Source organism: Schistocerca serialis, chromosome 2 (genome assembly GCF_023864345.2).
Source record: "Schistocerca serialis cubense isolate TAMUIC-IGC-003099 chromosome 2, iqSchSeri2.2, whole genome shotgun sequence".
NCBI lineage: Eukaryota > Metazoa > Arthropoda > Insecta > Orthoptera > Acrididae > Schistocerca > Schistocerca serialis.
The window spans coordinates 1102349252-1102368272 of record NC_064639.1 but is presented as its reverse complement, the minus strand read 5'-3'; the positions used below and the strand labels follow the sequence as shown (position 1 = coordinate 1102368272).

At 42.6% G+C, this 19021-nt stretch overlaps 1 long non-coding RNA gene across 1 annotated transcript in view; it reads right to left on the bottom strand.

Annotated features, from left to right (window-relative positions):
- The window catches only part of LOC126458561 (uncharacterized), a 72047-nt gene that overhangs the window by 26460 nt on the left and 26566 nt on the right, over window positions 1-19021 (bottom strand). The gene's annotated exons all lie outside the window — the stretch shown is intronic.

Below are 19021 nucleotides of genomic sequence, written 5' to 3'. Positions count from 1 at the left end.
GCGAGCTTTAAACAGAGCTGGGCCCTCTCGGCAAGGCGAATTTGTAGAAGTTAGGTCTCCAAATCCCAATAACGACGCGCGCCAACAAAGAGACAGACAATGACTCGCACAGCAGGCAGCCGCGTGCGCCGGCTGGCTCAAGGAAAAATAACATAGACGCTAACCTTGAGAAAAATTCCAGTTTTCTTTACCGACGTACACCACATGATAATTGCGTTAAAGTTGAAACTCTGCGTACTAGGAAGAGTAAAGGTTTACACCACATTTCACATGTAAAACCGTTTATTGAAAGATAATCTGCTTTTTAACTTTGTCTTTGGCATAAAACTTTTCACTTCACATTTCTAGTACGCATTGTCAGATTTAGAATCTGTTAACATACAACAATGTTTGAAGTTAAATATCCAATCAAGAACCAAGAGAACTTATTTAAACAGAAATGACGAATGCATTGTTATAGTGAACAGACGTCACAGTGTTATTGTGTGTGTACATTCTTGCTTGTTTGTTGCACGATTACGTAACGACTATAAGGCTCACATACTTAGAACATTTACCAGTAGTGCTAATGAGATTTTAATGCAACATTTTGGTTTATTTGAAAATACATTCTGAATTTAAAGTGCTTTCTGAGAGATACCAGATGACACAGAGGTTAGTTATGTGACAGCTACACGATTTTTATCACGACGCTACTAATGAGTGACAATTTACAATGTTGCTTTTGCGGTGTATCTGTTTTATATCTGCACAGTTTTCTGAATTCTTCTGGAAAGAAAAACATGTTTTAGTAGTAACTTTTGTGGTATAGCAACAATGAGACAGCCTTTTTCGTGGCACAACATTATGTTACTGTACAGTACTTTCTTCATCACGCCAATAAGCATAATAACTACGATATCTATACGCAAAGCATTTCACTTTTGTTTATCATGAGGTAAGTACATTGGCTTCTGCAGAACTTAGCTTTCGGAGGAAAATAACTACGACACTTCCACAGAGATTATCTTACAACAAGATGCACATTTAGCGCTACAGGACACGCATTTCAGTGATTAATTTTGTACTTAAAACATTTATTTTTAAAGATTTTTGAATTACAAAGAAAGTTTTCCGTGATATATTTCATTCCATTGGTGTAATCTGTAACACCTGAGGGTATAATTACATAAATCCTCAGGGGGGTACATGCTTACTTTGTGTACCATGTGTGTGGCAACCACAAGGAACCCTAGCTAATATGGTATTTGCTTATACAACTTTACACATCGGTACCATATTTCTCTAACACACAATTTACACAGCTATCTGATCATTTAATTGAGAGAGACAAACATTTATTTTTACTATATCAGTGACAGATGTTTACGTAATTACACAGTTGGATAACTTCACACTTATGAAACTGTATTTTGTCTGTACTTTGTAAACTGTTCATATTTTTTCGGAACCATTGTGATACTATGAGAGCTTTGAATGATGTATTTGGTAAAGGGATTATGATTTTTAAAGTACGTTTGAGGCAGATGACACTTTTGACATGAGCAGAGAATTTTTTTAATTATTGGAGGAAGCTACGACGATTTTGAGATTTGACTGAGGTGTTATAATGTTATTTTTACGACGACGATGTGTATTATGCTGCTGAGGTATGTTTACGATTAATAGGCTGAGGCTATATGAGTTATTTGATTATGCTTCATATTTATAATGACGAAATATTGACGAGTGTCGATGGATACGTATATGTGTAATAAGGTAAGGAGTAATGAATAGTGGGTAGGCACTCTTGACTTGTGAAAAAGGATGTTGGAAACCAAGAATCGTACTTTAAGAGTTATGACATGTGTGAATCATGTGTGAATGTATCACAATGCCACTGAACATTTTTTGGACACTGTTATATTCATGGGATTTTGTTTCTACAGATTTGCAACGCTAATTCTTGACCTGTGAAATATTTTTATGTGAGACTGTCACTGTAGCGGAAACTGCTGTCATAAATATTTCCGTAAGAAAGTTAAGTGACCACCTGCACGTAATGCGTCGCGGGCACCCAGCTGTGTCAGACGCCTGGAGAAAAAGCCATTATTGCGAGCCCTTTTCAGCGGCACAGGTAGAAAAAAAAGGGGACGCCATTAACCTCGCTTCTGACATTCCTTTGTAGAAAGCATCGCAAAAACGACACGGTCGAACTTGAAAACATATGATTTTTGTAATGCGTTGTGGGCACACAGCTGTGTCAAACACCTGGAGAACAAGCCATTAGGGTGTGCCTTTCATCGCTAATGCGACACCCTCGTTATTTGAAAACATATGATTACTCGCACTTTGTGCTAATTACTGAAATGCTTATGAACTGATGGGAAATATTCGTACATCTGCACACCTGATTACGACAAGCGTCTTTCTACGAGAGTTGAGAGAATTTCTACTAACTTATGAAATGTCACATGACTATTGAATGATATTTTTATGCTTTGGTTTGCGTAATTGCTTATTTCATTTGATACCTGTTTTTCAGCTGTGTTGCAGCATTGCTTTTATAAAATGAAATGCATTTGCTAATGTGAACACTTTCTGTCAACAGATCTATTAAATAATTATTTTATGATCCACATTCTTTAAAAAAAGGAGCACTTGGAAAGGAAAGAACAATAAGAAGGAACTAATAACAGTAACACATAATTTTCTTTTCAAGTACTTGGTAATTTCTTTTGTAGAATAAATTGTGATGCATCACTCTAATGTTAAGATGTGACATAGGTATTAGACATGGCCATTTTAGTGTAATATTTTTTCTGCTTGCGCTATGTCATGTTTAGGTATAAGTTGCTGCTGTTTGCCAGGCATAGTGTTATTGAATTTGACTTTTGCTCATTATTGCTGCTAGCTTTGCCAATTTGCATTTTTTTGCATTGCTGTTTGTGTTGATTTGTTATGTGATGCTGCATTGCCTCGTCCCTTAGTTTAGCATCTGAGCTCAGTAGATTTAAGTTAGCTTAAGAGGGGGTAGCCTCTAAGAGAATGAGTTGCGATGAATTGGAAGAAATGCATTGAGAAAACAGGTTTAGGTAGGATTTTCTTGGAAATATATGTTGAGGTAAGAAATGTGTGAACATATAAATACAGAAAGCATGCTTAGATAGAATTTTTTTGATGGAAACAAAGGATGAAATAAGAGGAAAGATATATGAAGTTTTGGGTTGGACTGCAGTACCAAATGTTACACTGAAAACGAACCCTGTCCTTTCCTATTGGTGTTATCCCACTATGTGTTTGTGTACCCTTGTGTATTTGTTTTCTTCCTGTCTCTGTGTAGTTTCATAGAATTTTGTTTTCTTTTAATATTAAGCTACATTCACTATGATGAGGAATACTGTTATCCTCGAATATAATTGGCATTAATAATATGTTATTTACTTTGTAAAGATGTTAGATATTATTATTCTGTTTTGTTTTAATGCTCATGTGTGAAGTTGATGTTTCAAAAGTTATTGTGATCTTTTATGTATGTACTCATGTCATAATTCCACTGATGTATATGTTAGTTCGATTCTTTTGTAAAGCCTGTGTTACTACAAATGTTATCTATATTGTTATGTTTTTAATGATGTATTGAGTACCTTTGTTATTGTATTCTCATGTTATAAAATTGTAATTGTTACCAGTTCTTCAAATTAAGTAACATTTCACTGCACACGTTTCTGTTGGTCATAGTATATGGACAATATGTGAGAAGTGGGGACTGATAGTGTTTGCACGTGTGTTAATAATTCAGCAAGGGACTGGATAACAGCATTGCTGGTTCTAAGAACAATTTCAAAAACTTTGTGAGTGCACAAGTGGTGGTTTATGGACTTGCTATATTGTCCGCAAGACTCTTCAGTGGTGATTGTGCACCAGCACAGTCACAACAGATGGCTGCTGGCCATCTCTTCAAGGACTACAGTAGGTCTACATCTTTGATGATCCATCAATACCATTATTTCTACAAGGACTGCAGTGGGTCTGCACCTCTGGTGGCCCACCAATACCGTAATCTCTACCAGGACTACAGTGGGTCTGCTCTGTGATGACCTACCTACCAATATTCATCAAAACTTCGACTGACTCTGCAGTGGGTTTGCTCTGTTGTGGCCCATTACCTGTCAGCATGTCGAGAGTCAGCACTGTCTTTCCGTTGGAAGGACAACACTACTTCTTCAAGACTGCATGGAAATCCACTACTTCCGTGTGCATTTTCTTTTACTGCTCAGACTTTGAGAAAAACACTGCTATTCTACTGTTATGTATGATTAGGACTGTCTTTATGGACTATGAGAAAATTTGAGCTTTTGACCAACGTTGTATCAATAAGTGTGTGCATTTGATATCTTTGTTATTGTAATTATGAAAATTTTTTTTCAATTCTGTATTGGCCACTGCCCAATCCTATTTGTAAAAATTTTTGTGGGGAGCATGGGGGCTATGTAAGTAGGCTGTTTAGGTTTTTTCATTGGTAACGCCACCTCTGTATGAAAATCACTGGCTGTGCTGTGGGCAGTCTGTGTCTGCTTTGCATTGTTGTAATACTCGCCATTGTAGTGTTGGGCAGCGGCAGCTGGCTGTGAACAGCGCGTAGCGTTGCGCAGTTGGAGGTGAGCCGCCAGCAGTGGTGGATGTGGGGAGAGAGATGGCTGAGATTTGTAATTTGTCATGAACTGCTATATTTATATATGATGATATCAAGTTAAATACATTGTTTGTTCTCTATTAATATCTTTCATTTGCTAACTGTCCCTATCAGTAGTTAGTGCCTTCCATAGTTTGAATCTTTTATTTAGCTGGCAGTAGTGGCGCTCGCTGTATTGCAGTAACTTGAGCAGCGAAGATTTTTGTGAGGTAAGTGATTTGTGAAAAGTATAGTTTGATGTTAGTCAGGGCCATTCTTTAGTAGGGAATTTTGAAAGTCAGATTGCGTTGCGCTAAAAACATTGTGTGTCAGAACAAGCACAGTCGTGTATAATTGTTCAAAGGGGACGTTTCACCTTATGTAACACAAGAAATATTGAATTTAATTGATGAAAGGAGAAAATATAAAAATGCAGTAAATGAAGCACGCAAAAAGGAATACAAACGTCTCAAAAATGAGATCGACAGGAAGTGCAAAATGGCTAAGCAGGGATGGCTAGAGGACAAATGTAAGGATGAAGGCGCTTATCTCATTAGAGGTAAGATAGATACTACCAACAGGAAAATTAGAGACCTTTGGAGAAAAGAGAACCACTTGTATGAATATCAAGAGCGCAGATGGAAACCCAGTTCTAAGCAAAGAAGGGAAAGCAGAAAGGTGGAAGGAGTACATAGAGGGTCTATACAAGGGCGACGTACTTGAGGACAATATTCTGGAAATGGAGGAGAATGTAGATGAAGGTGAAATGGGAGATACAATACTGCGTGAAGAGTTTGACAGAGCACTGAAAGACCCGAGTCGGAACAAGGCCCCGTGAATAGACAACATTCCATTAGAACTACTGACGGCCTTTTGAGAGCCAGTCTTGACAAAACTCTACCATCTGGTGAGCAAGATGTATGAGACAGGCGAAATACCCTCAGACTTCAAGAAGAATATAATAATTGCAATCCCAAAGAAAGCAGGTGTTGACAGATGTGAAAATTATCGAACTATCAGTTCAATAAGTCACAGCTACAAAATACTAACGCGAATTCTTTACAGACGAATGGAAAAACTAGTAGAAGCCGACCTCGGGGAAGATCAGTTTGGATTCCGTAGAAATATTGGAACACGTGAGGCAATACTAACCCTATGACTTATCTTGGAAGCTAGATTAACGAAAGGCAAACCTACGTTTCTAGCATTTGTAGACTTAGAGAAAGCTTTTGACAATGTTGACTGGAATACTCTCTTTCAGATTCTGAAGGTGGCAGGGGTAAAATACAGAGAGCGAAAGGCTATTTACAATTTGTACAGAAACCAAATGGTAGTTACAAGAGTCGAGGGGCATGAAAGGGAAGCAGTGGTTGGGAAGGGAGTGAGACAGGGTTGTAGCCTCTCCCCAATGTTATTCAATCTGTATACTGAGCAAGCATTGAAGGAAACGAAAGAAAAATTCGGAGTAGGTATTAAAATCCATGGAGAAGAAATAAAAACCTTGAGGTTCGCCGATGACATTGTAATTCTGTCAGAGACAGCAAAGGACTTAGAAGAGCAGTTGAACGGAATGGATGGCATCTTGAAAGGAGGCTATAAGATGAACATCAGCAAAAGCAAAACGAGGTTAATGGAATGTAGTCGAATTAAATCGGGAGATGCTGATGGTATTAGATTAGGAAATGAGACACTTAAAGTAGTAAATGAGTTTCGCTATTTGGGGAGCAAAATAACTGATGATGGTCGAAGTAGAGAGGATATAAAAGATAGACTGGCAATGGCAAGAAAAGCCTTTCTGAAGAAGAGAAATTTGTTAACATCGAGTATAGATTTAAGTGTCAGGAAGTCGTTTCTGAAAGTATTTGTATGGAGTGTAGCCATGTATGGAAGTGAAACATGGACGATAAATAGTTTAGACTAGAAGAGAATAGAAGCTTTCGAAATGTGGTGCTACAGAAGAATGCTGAAGATTAGATGGGTAGATCACATAACTAATGAGGAGGTATTGAATATAATTGGGGAGAAGAGGAGTTTGTGGCAGAATTTGACAAGAAGAAGGGACCGGTTTGTAGGACATGTTCTGAGGCATCAAGGGATCACAAATTTAGCATTGGAGGGCAGTGTGGAGGGTAAAAATCATAGAGGGAGACCAAGAGATGAATACACTAAGCAAATTCAGAAGGACGTAGGTTGCAGCAAGTACTGGGAGATGAAGAAGCTTGCACAGGATAGAGTAGCAAACCAGTCTCAGGACTGAAGACCACAACAACAACACACAAGTGTGCTTCCTGCATTTTTCTAGTTTCCTGTCATTTTTAGTCAGGTCATACGGACCGTGGCTGCAGTGCCGTCACAGCAGCATATTAGTTTTGGAAATCGGAACTTCTACATTGCATTTCGCGTTAGGTTATCGAATCGGTAGTATGCGCGAACCGTACTGTCAAATCAGGGAGTTTGAAAGAGGGTGCATTATTGTAGGACACAGAGCAAGACGAGATCGGTCAGGTCGCACCGCCCAGACCCCACCCCCCCCCCCCTCCTCCGGAGTAGATCGACACATCTCATCCGATTGGCATTGCAGGATGCAGGACAGATCTGCGTCATTCTCGGCTCTGGCGCAACAGTGGAACTTTGTGGAATACATCGGACACTATCAGGGGTGAGAGTCCGTCGCCCCTTATTACGTCATGGGTTACTTGTGCATCGTTCACTTCTCTGCCTACCTTTGAGGGACTTGCAGAATCTTGCTAGCCGGCAATGGTGTATGGGGCGACGTCACTGGGGGCAGAAATGGCACGAGACAGTGTTTTCGGACGAATACAGGTTCTGTTTGTTTTGAAGTGATGGCCGCATTTTGGTTCGCCACAGACAGCGGGAGCGGCATCACAGTGATTGCATTCGCACAGGACATACGGCGACACCTCAAGGCCTCATGGTGGGGAACGTTATTGGGTACAACCACAAATCACATTTGGTGCGCCCAGGGCACTACGACCAGTGTGACCTACGTGAGTGGCATCCTGTGACCTGCAGCCATACCCTTTCTGCTCAAATCCCTGGACGCTATTTTCCAGCAAGACAATGCACGACCACATATTTCTGCATGAATACATGCCTACTTGGTGTCACAGAATGTTAGCTTTTTGCCCTGACACACCAAATCACCAGACCTGTTACCAGTCGAAATGTGTGGGATATGGTGGAACAATGAGTGCAGTGTTCTGACCCAATGATAGCCACCACAGATGAACATCGGATCGAGAAGAATCCAGCATGGATGGCTATACCACGGGACGCCTTTCATGCCGTATACACATGGCTGCCATCAAGAATGGAAGAAGTTGTCAGGGCCTATGGTGGACCCTATGCCTGCTAGGCAACAGGACACACGCTGAACTGTAGTGACTGAAATACTAATCATTTCTGCAGAACATAATAGTGTTCATGTCCTCTGAGTATGAACGTCCTGTCTCTAGTCGTCGAAGGTGTTCTTTTTTCTGAACGTGTGTTTATTAATTATAAAAACTTAGTTTACATTTTCATAGAGTAAATCACAGAAGTTTAAACAGTACAAGGTTTTTTCATTTTCATACTCTGTGTTTACATTTTAGCATAGTTTGTCACTACAACAGCATACTTTGTTAGTACAATACTTTTTCCTTCATCGTTTTTAGATTAATCGATAAATTCGCTATATGAACAATTATGATTGACATCTCTTGATCACAAACACATGAACGAAATTTGTAATTTTCTTAATTACTGAAAAGTATAAATCATAGCTGAAATCAGACGCACTCAACATAATAAACCATATTTTTCGGACGATCTCAACTGTAATCTAGTCAATCAGAATACAGTGTGTCAATTCACATCATTTGCAATTAAAATTAGCATTTAAGTCTACAGTTTACATTTTTTGCACAACACATGCACACACACAAACATACAAACAGTTTACACTTTTTCAAAATGGTTCAAATGGCTCTGAGCACTATGGGACTTAACATCTGAGGTCATCAGTCCCCTAGAACTTAGAGCTACTTAAACCTAACTAACCTAAGGACATCACACACATTCATGCCCGAGTCAGGATTCGAACCTGCGACCGTAGCAGTCGCGCGTTTCCGGACTGAAGCGCCTAGAACTGCTCGGCCACAGCGGCCGGCACGCTTTTTCAGGTATATACCATTTTACAATAAAATCAGTCATCATCATCATCATTTTTCAGTGATTTCACCTTACATGAAAGTTTAAAACGACCATGCTGAGCAAATAAACCTAGCTTATGTTGTTTAATAGAAGAAAGTATATGGTGTTTTGAATAAATTACATAATGCATAGGTATTTTACCTTCCAAATTTAACACACATTGCCAGTAATCATAAATGGTTTACCTATTAACAGAATACTGTTTTGTACACTTTGCTCTGCACATTGTGGGTCCAGTCTCAGTCTTGACTCCACACGTTTGTTCATAGACGGACAAATTCTGTAATAAGTTTACCACTTAATACGTCTTTCACTAACCCAACCTCTCTTACATTTGAAAAATGAAATCTTATGATTAGAAAAGTTTTGCCCATATGACAATGAATACGTATATAGACAACTGGTTTTGGCAATTCGAATTTATACTCTGATAATCTACATTATCAACCATTGTGTCACTCAGTGTAGTGCACTATCATATAGTCATAAGGTGAATATTGTATCTGATATTTACAGGAAAACTTGAAGTATTAAAACTTTTATGAATCTCTTTCACGATATCCTCATAAATATTTGGAATTTTAGTGTGATAAATTACGCTATCTGTGTAGCACGGTTTTATGTTGCTTGCCGGAAACTTGTTCAGTATCTGTCCATAATGGCACTCCAAAATAAAGGTGTTCAACGTAGCCAAAGGTCATTCTTACAGCGATGCTTTTGTGAAAAACTACATCAACCTGTTCACTTCAATGTTAAGAGTAACACTCGTCTGAAAATTGGTTTGGAAGTTAATACAGCTTCTCCATATCTGCCTTCCCTAGTCTAATCTTATGTCCTGCATTTTTCACAAGTTTGCATTGTGTATCCAGACACACTATCATTCTACAGTTTGAAAAAAGTTTTCACAAAATATGTGCTTGAACTCGTGCGTTTTTTCTTGTGCATTAGTCTAAATGTACGGCTTCATTCAGGGAGCTTACGCAGATGATAAAATTCGAGGAACCTTTCTTGAAACCAATTTATGTTGCAAACATTGTTTTAGTTTTCTGTAACGAATAACATCGGTATATCATATAAGCTCGCTTAGATTTCTTCTGTCAGGTCTGAATAAAAATAGCGAATATTGTTCCACAGAAAAAATAGTATTACAGAAAAGAATACAAATTTTCAGCTGTCTGGAATGATGTACAGGCGTAGTGCGCCCGCCTGGTATGCAGTGGTTGCGAAACGCGTATAAACACTTAGGGATTAGGGATCACAAGCAAGCAAGGGACACATCACCACAGCCTGTGCGAGAGAGAGCGTCAGGAGCACCTGATTCACCACCATGATGTCATTGCAAAGGAGGCGTAATGATATTCTTTTAAGGAGCCAGCATGGCGCGACTACACGTAAAGACTACGCAACAAAGCCTTTCAGGCTGTAAACCTTGCATAAGAGAACGCTCTGACGCTCTGAAACTAAACATTAGCTCAGCAGAGAATGCTGACAGGCCCGAAAAACTGGAGAACATTCGGCCACCCGTGCAAGGGAATCACGTCATCGATCATTATATAAACCTCTCCGTCTTTCCAAAAATGGTTCAAAAGGCTCTGAGCACTATGGGACTTAACATCTGAGGTCATCAGTCCCCTAGAGCTTAGAACTACTTAAACCTAACTAACCTAAGGACATTACTCACATCCATGCACGAGGCAGAATTCGAACCTGCGAACGTAGCAGTCGCGCGGTTCCGAACTGAAGCGCCTAGAACCGCTCGGCCATCGCGGCCGGCTCCAAGCTAGTGTTTTCACCCAATCTAGAAATAGGGAATTCTTATCGTCCTTCACCGAAAGTGCTAATTTGCATTGCATTATGGTCGAAACAGAGTGTAGCTTAGAATGAATTACGAAGGGCTTTCAACAAGTAAAGCAACATTTTTTTTCTCGAAGAATTTCGGTTGAAAAAATGCGGGATTTTGTTGTGGGACATCGTGGAATATTCCCGCTGTAGTCCCCGTATTTCCATGCTCCCAACTCGAAGAGTTTGCAGTCAAATAGATTAGTTCTTCACTCGGAGATGATCTGCGTGGTCCTCATCTTCGGTCAGTCACCATTGTAACTAGCAGGAAAGGCAGCTCACAGAGTTGAAGTGTCGTCGTCGCCTAACTCCCCCCCCCCCCATTTCCCTGGACTGAAGCGTCTAGAACCGCTTGGCCACCGCGGCCGGCTCCTTCTTTTCACTTAGTAATCAGGGTTTGGTCATCACTGATGCCGACAGAAGGTCAGCTCCATTAGCTGCAGGATAAGCGATCGTCACATGACGAACTGCCGCCAGCTGATGCCAGTTGGCAGTCCACAGCCATTTGGCGAGGGAAAGGGGGGCGGGGGGGGGGGGGGAGTTATGCGACGACGGCACTTCAACTCTGCGAGCTGCCTTTCCTGCTAGTCACAATGGTGACTGACCGAAGATGAGGACCACACAGATCGTCTTTGAGTGAAGAACTAATCTACCTGACTGCAAACTCTTCGAGTTGGGAGCATGGAGGTGCCACCACTCTTTGGCAGTGTATATACAGACATACCGGCTGTACACTGGGACAACCAATCGGGCTGTCCTGCATGTCGCTGTTGGGACTTCACCTTCTCGCGTAAAGTGCCACCAGTTTTTATAACTACATGGAAATACGGGGACCGAAGCGGGAATATTCCACGATGTCCTACAAAAAAACCCCGCATTTTTTCAACCGAAATTGTTCGAGAAAGAAATGTGTTGCGTTTCTTGTTGAAAGCCCTTCGTAATTCATTGTAAGCTACACTCAGTTTCGACCATAACATAGTGCGAATTAGCACTTTCGGTGAAGGACGATAAGCATTTCCTATTTCTAGATAAGGTGAATACACTAGCTTTGAGTCACTATCGTATAAAAATGATAACCGTAAATAATGTAAATAACTATAAATAATGGAAATACCTAAAAATGAGTGTAAACTGAACATCATAATTGTGACTGATGTTAATACACTCCTCCCTCATTAACCTGAGTTATTCTTTCCGATGGCAGTTTAGTTTGTTTACAGTTGCTCAGATAGTGAAAAACTTTGTACGATATCCCTTGTTGTAGCTAGGCCACAATGCTCAAATGTTCGAACAAAGAATGCAAAAACATTGTACATAGAAAAAATTGTGCTAAATTTTAACCTCCAAGAGTACTTTTGTTTTCCCTTCTCATTTCATCAGTAATATACTGTTCGTACTTCATCCAAGATAACTTAGCGAGTTTACATGTATCATTTCTTGGCAGTCCTGGTTGGACTCTGTGTTATGGGACACTGGACTTCTCTCTCCCTCCCTCCCTCTCTCTCTCTCTTTCTCTCTCTCTCTCTCTCTCTCTCTCTCTCTCTCTCTCTCTCAGACACACACACACACACACACACACACACAGAGTGAGTGATGGTACTCACAAGCATTGCATGTGTGTGTGCGTGTATGTGTGTGTGTGTGTGTGTGTGTGTGTGTGTGTGTGTGGTGTGTATGTGGGAGCGCGCACGCACGCATTTCAGAGACAAATATTTTACATAACTGTCTTTGGCCTTGGTGGCTGTGAAGATTCCGTAACATTTTTTTTCTGCGTATGTTTGTATTTGACGCTATTTTTACCCATACTAAGCTGTGATTGACTGGGAGGGGGAATGGAGGGAAAGAGGTCAGGAACTGTCGCTTGATGACGTCATGGAGAAAGGGGCTGTGACATCGTCACGAATGTAATAGAAGTGTGCCGGAACACCCACTGTAAACTTAGTGCACCAGGGAGAGCAGGTAGGTTACACTGATTGGCCTGTGTAGAAAAGAATCAGATACCGTGAGTACTTTTACATTATAGACACAAAGCGTACATGAAGTGATTTTTCATGTTCGTCGAAAACGGATGAATACCGACTTCCAGGATAAGAGACTCGGTGCTTATGTTATCAAACTGCTTGAGGCTCTTCATCGGCCTGTAAGCTGATAGTGTATCATGTGTAGGTAACTGGAATCGTTACCAGCAAATGTAACCGATATCCAACGTGAACTCTGCAAAAGCGATATGCAATTCACCAAAGAAGAAGTTTCAACCCATCTAAATAACAGGGGGTGTGTTTCGTGTCTCTTGCAATCATTCGGAAAACACGTTGCTGTTGTTGTGGTCTTCAGTCCTGAGACTGGTTTGATGCAGCTCTCCATGCTACTCTATCCTGTGCAAGCTTCTTCATCTCCCAGTACCTACTGCAACCTACATCCTTCTGAATTTGCTTGGTGTATTCATCTCTTGGTCTCCCTCTACGATTTTTACCCACCACGCTGCCCTCCAATACTAAATTGGTGATCCCTTGATGCCTCAGAACATGTCCTACCAACAGATCCCTTCTTCTAGTCAAGTTGTGCCACAAACTTCTCTTCTCCCCAATCCTATTCAATACCTCCTCATTAGTTACGTGATCTACCCATCTAATCTTCAGCATTCTTCTGTAGCATCACATTTCGAAAGCTTCTGTTCTCTTCTTGTCTAGACTATTTATCGTCCATGTTTCACTTCCATACATAGCTTCACTCCATACAAATACTTTCAGAAACGACTTCCTGACACTTAAATCTATACTCGATGTTGACAAATTTCTCTTCTTCAGAAACGCTTTCCTTGCCGTTGCCAGTCTACATTTTATATCCCCTCTACTTAGACCATCATCAGTTATTTTGCTCCCCAAATAGCGAAACTCATTTACTACTTTAAGTGTCTCATTTCCTAATCTAATACCATCAGCATCTCCCGATTTAATTCGACTACATTCCATTAACCTCGTTTTGCTTTTGCTGATGTTCATCTTATAGCCTCCTTTCAAGATGCCATCCATTCCGTTCAACTGCTCTTCTAAGTCCTTTGCTGTCTCTGACAGAATTACAATGTCATCGGCGAACCTCAAGGTTTTTATTTCTTCTCCATGGATTTTAATACCTACTCCGAATTTTTCTTTCGTTTCCTTCAATGCTTGCTCAGTATACAGATTGAATAACATTGGGGAGAGGCTACAACCCTGTCTCACTCCCTTCCCAACCACTGCTTCCCTTTCATGCCCCTCGACTCTTGTAACTACCATTTGGTTTCTGTACAAATTGTAAATAGCCTTTCGCTCTCTGTATTTTACCCCTGCCACCTTCAGAATCTGAAAGAGAGTATTCCAGTCAACATTGTCAAAAGCTTTCTCTAAGTCTACAAATGCTAGAAACGTAGGTTTGCCTTTCGTTAATCTAGCTTCCAAGATAAGTCATAGGGTTAGTATTGCCTCACGTGTTCCAATATTTCTACGGAATCCAAACTGATCTTCCCCGAGGTCGGCTTCTACTAGTTTTTCCATTCGTCTGTAAAGAATTCGCGTTAGTATTTTGCAGCTGTGACTTATTGAACTGATAGTTCGGTAATTTTCACATCTGTCAACACCTGCTTTCTTTGGCATTGGAATTATTATATTCTTCGTGAAGTCTGAGGGTATTTCGCCTGTCTGATACATCTTGCTCACCAGATGGTAGAGTTTTGTCAGGACTGGCTCTCCCAAGGCTGTCAGTAGGACTCAAATTCAGGAGGGTGTTGTCGTAACACTTGCTGACGAATGGTTGACTGACAAAAGAAAAACTTGAATCCGGTTGCCATTATGGAAACTTAAGTAGTGTCTGTTTGTACCAGAGCGTGCTAAAAAGTATTGCTACCGAAATTTGTGTATGCAAACTCTTAAACCTTTCTAACAAAACAAACGTTATCAACATCCTTCATATTTATTATTCATGTCTACAAATTAACACAGCCACCCAGACGACGAACCCATATCTCCCAGCGAGAGACCAGACTTGTTGACAGCGTCACCTTGGAATGTTTGACTTTGTTGACGGAGACACAACCTCACCTCTGCCTGCACCGCTTCATCACTGTCAAAGAGAAGTCCTGGAGGGTGTTCTTTAAGTTCTGGAAACAGATCAAAATCGGACGGGACGAAGTCGGGACTGTACGGAGGCCGCTCCATGTCGGTGAACCAAAGACGCCGGATTGTTGAAGATGTCGCAGTGCTCGTGTGTGTTCGAGCATAGTCAAGTTAAAGGAGAGGGTGCTCCGTGCGTGGATGAATTCGAATTCGGAACTCGGATGCAGCACGCTGTTTCTCACGCGCATGCGCAGTGACGATAGACGCCGCCATGTTACAAGCTACAATTTTGAGCCCTCCAGCGGCAGAGGGTTGGAACTAGCGTCAGCGAACCGGGAATGTCGGTCGAGTAATATCCGTGGCATGTAACACCTAAACCGATACTGCGAACAGAGTAAAAAATCCGGATGGATTACATTTCAGCAAGCCTTTGTATCTTGCAGTGAATCACGGGATAAATACACTACTGGCCATTAAAATTGCTACACCACGAAGATGACGTGCTACAGACGCGAAATTTAACCGACAGGCTGAAGATGCTGTGATATGCAAATGATTAGCTTTTCAGAGCATTCACAAAAGGTTGGCGCCGGTGGCGACACCTACAACGTGCTGACATGACGAAAGTTCCCAACGGATTTCTCATACACAAACAGCAGTTGACCGGCGTTGCCTGGTGTAACGTTGTTGTGATGCCTCACGTAGGGAGGAGAAATACGTACCATCACGTTTCCGACTATGATAAAGGTCGAATTGTAGCCTATCGCGATTGCGGTTTATCGTATCGCGACATTGCTGCTCTCGATGGTCGAGATCCAGTGACTGTTAGCAGAGTGTGGAATCGGTGGGTTCAGGAGGGTAATACGGAACTCCGTACTGGATCCCAACGGCCTCGTATCACTAGCAATCGATATGACAGGTATCTTATCCGCATGGCTGTAACGGGTCGTGCAGCCACGTCTCGATCCCTGAGTCAACAGATGGGGACGTTTGCAAGACAACAACCATCTGCACGAACAATTCGACGACGTTTGCAGCAGCATGGACTATCAGCTCGGAGACCATGGCTGCGGTTACCCTTGACGCTGCATCACAGACAGGAGCGCCTGCGATGGTGTACTCAACGACGAACCTGGGTGCACGAACGGCAAAACGTCCTTTTTTCGGATGAATCGAGGTTCTGTTTACAGCATCATGATGTTCGCATCCGTGTTTGGCGACATCGCGTGAACGCACATTGGAAGCGTGTATTCGTCATCGCCATACTGGCGTATCACACGGCGTGATGGTATGGGTTGCCATTGGTTACACGTCTCGGTCACCTCTTGTTCGCCTTGACGGCACTTTGAACAGTGGACGTTACATTTCAGATGTGTTACGACCCGTGGCTCTACCCTTCATTCGATCCCTTCGAAACTCTACATTTGAGCAGGATAATGCACGACCGCATGTTGCAGGTCCTGTACTGGCCTTTCTGGATACAGAAAATGTTCGACTGCTGCCCTGGCCAGCACATTCTCCAGATCTCTCACCAATTGAAAACGTCTGGTCAATGGTGGCCGAGCAACTGGCTCGTCACAATACGCCAGTCACTACTCTTGATGAACTGTGGTATCGTGTTGAATCTGCATGGGCAACTGTACCTGTACACGCCAACCAAGCTCTGTTTGACTCAATGCCCAGGCGTATCAAGGCCGTTATTACGGCCAGAGGTGGTTGTTCTGGGTACTGATTTCTCAGGATCTATGCACCCAAATTGCGTGAAAATGTAATCACATGTCAGTTCCAGTATAATACATTTGTGCAATGAATATACGTTTATCATCTGCCTTTCTTCTTGGTGTAGCAATTTTAATGGCCAGTAGCGTAGCTATCGACTCTTTTGGACTTAGAACCCGAAGGGCAAACATTCCGAAACTCTTGATGGCTACACATACGGCAATGAAGTAAGCGTTGTGCCCTCGGAAACGTTTCCATAATATTCTCTAGGACCATTAAATGGTATGAATGACTCTAGCAAACGAACTGAATGAATCTGTCCTCAAGCGCAGATGCATGGTGTACATTATGTTTGCAGGGAGAATAAGAAATATAAGAATGATAATGTGGCTCATTATACGGCTAGAAATCATCACCTCAAATCTCTTATTTGCTGTTAATGCGTCAGGATTGGCCAGGAGGGGAAAGCAGTAGGTACCTGTTGAGGAGAAGAATAAAACATAGTTTAAACTGTATGAAGTTTTAATGCCATAAAGAAAGGCAGGCCTGGAGAAGCCGCCGAGACCGAATGGGGAGCTGCCTAAGAGAGCAGGTGAGGAGGGCGCCTGATCGGTTTGGAAGCTGCCAGCAGAAGAGAGCGAACGGCGTGTCCGCTTCCGGCTGCCGGCCGCGGTTCCACCCCCACTTGAGCACCTGCAAGCCTCCCTATTGGTCGGTCAGATCGTAAGACGCGTAGATCGGTAGCGTTATCTTGTCAGCAACACGTGAGTTTAGCTGCTGGTGGTTCAACAGGTAAGTTTCAGGATGGTTCTATCCGGTTGTGGGCAACGTGACTGAGACGCTGCAGCTTACTGTTGTAACGGCGACCGGAACGGTCGCGGGGTTGAAGTGACAGAAAGCGCGGCAGGACCCGCGGAGCGGCGAGAGAACAACAACATAACGGGAGAGGACGGACAGGACCAACGGAGGACAGAACGAACAACAACAAGATCGAAACAACGGAGTCGCAAGAAAACCTAACAACCACGTTCACTCGTGCACACAACAAGAAAGTAAATAAGCTGTCTAGGGCGAGGCGATGTGTCCAGAGACGCGGAGACGTAAGCAAGATTAAACTGGCTGGCTGAGTTTTTTTTCTTTTCTGTATTGTGATTTTACACCTAATACAAAAGGTGGGCTGGCAGCAGCAACATTACGCCGCTCTTCATCCACAGTTAGTACAAAAAGACACAATGAAGACACAGAATAACAGAACATAACGATGGACAAAAAACACTAGACACAGTAATTAAAAAACACGAAGCTGTTCACAGGTGTAGAAAAACAAAAAACTGTCAGCACTGTACACGAACTCCGATCATTGAGATGACACACGTGAACGATGGAGTGTGGGCGGCGAAAATACTGAAGCACAAACACGACGGCTCACACACAAACTGATGGCGATGGTCTCTGGTGCGCGAAAGTTCACGTGACGTGTGGGAGTCCGGCGACCTGCAAAAAGGGGAAAAAGGTGGGGGAGGAGGGAGAGGGGAGAGTGTAGATGGCAATGGCAGAGGAGATGGGGGGAGGAAAGAAGGTATGGGGGGTAGGGGAAGGCCGGGGGGAGGAGGGGGGAGGAGGGGGGAGGAAGGGAAGAGGGACAGAAGGGAGAGAGGTGCCCTACGGCAAAAACACAGGATGTGGAAGAGGAGGATCAAAGTTGATAGCATGGGTAGATGGAGGGGATGAGGGCATCAAAATGGTTCAGATGGCTCTGAGCACTATGGGACTCAACTGCTGAGGTCATTAGTCCCCTAGAACTTAGAACTAGTTAAACCTAACTAACCTAAGGACATCACACACATCCATGCCCGAGGCAGGATTCGAACCTGCGACTGTAGCGGTCTCGCGGTTCCAGACTGCAACGCCAGAACCGCGCAGATGAGGGCATCATCAGGGAGTGGGAGCTGGTGGAAGCCATCTTGGGAGAGGGTATGGAGAGTGGAGAGATGGAGAGCAGGTGGAATGTGGGACTGGGTAAGCTTTTTTTTTCTTTATTGTCATTTAAACCTTACATACGGTGGGCCAGCAGCAGCATACTACGCTGCTCTTCAGCCACAAGTTTGACAATGAAAATACAAAGGAGACACAGAAGATACTGAACAAAGTGGGGGGCAAAAAACAGTAGACACAGAAAACAAATGACATGAAGCCGTTCACACTCGACGAAAAAACACTAAAAACTGTTGGCACGGCGCACAAACACTGACGACTTCGACAGTGCAGGTGAATGAAGGAGCGTGACGGCGAAGAACACTAAACACAAACACGATGTCACACACACGAGAAACTGATGGTGATGATCTCCGGCGCGCGAATGTCCACTTTGCATGTGCGAGTCCGGGGACCTGCCAAGAGGGGAAGAAGGTGGTGGGGGAGGGAGAGGAGAGAGCAAAGATGCCAAGGGCAGAGGAGATGGAGGGAGGAATGAAGGTATGGGGGTAGGGGAAGCCTAGCGGTGGAG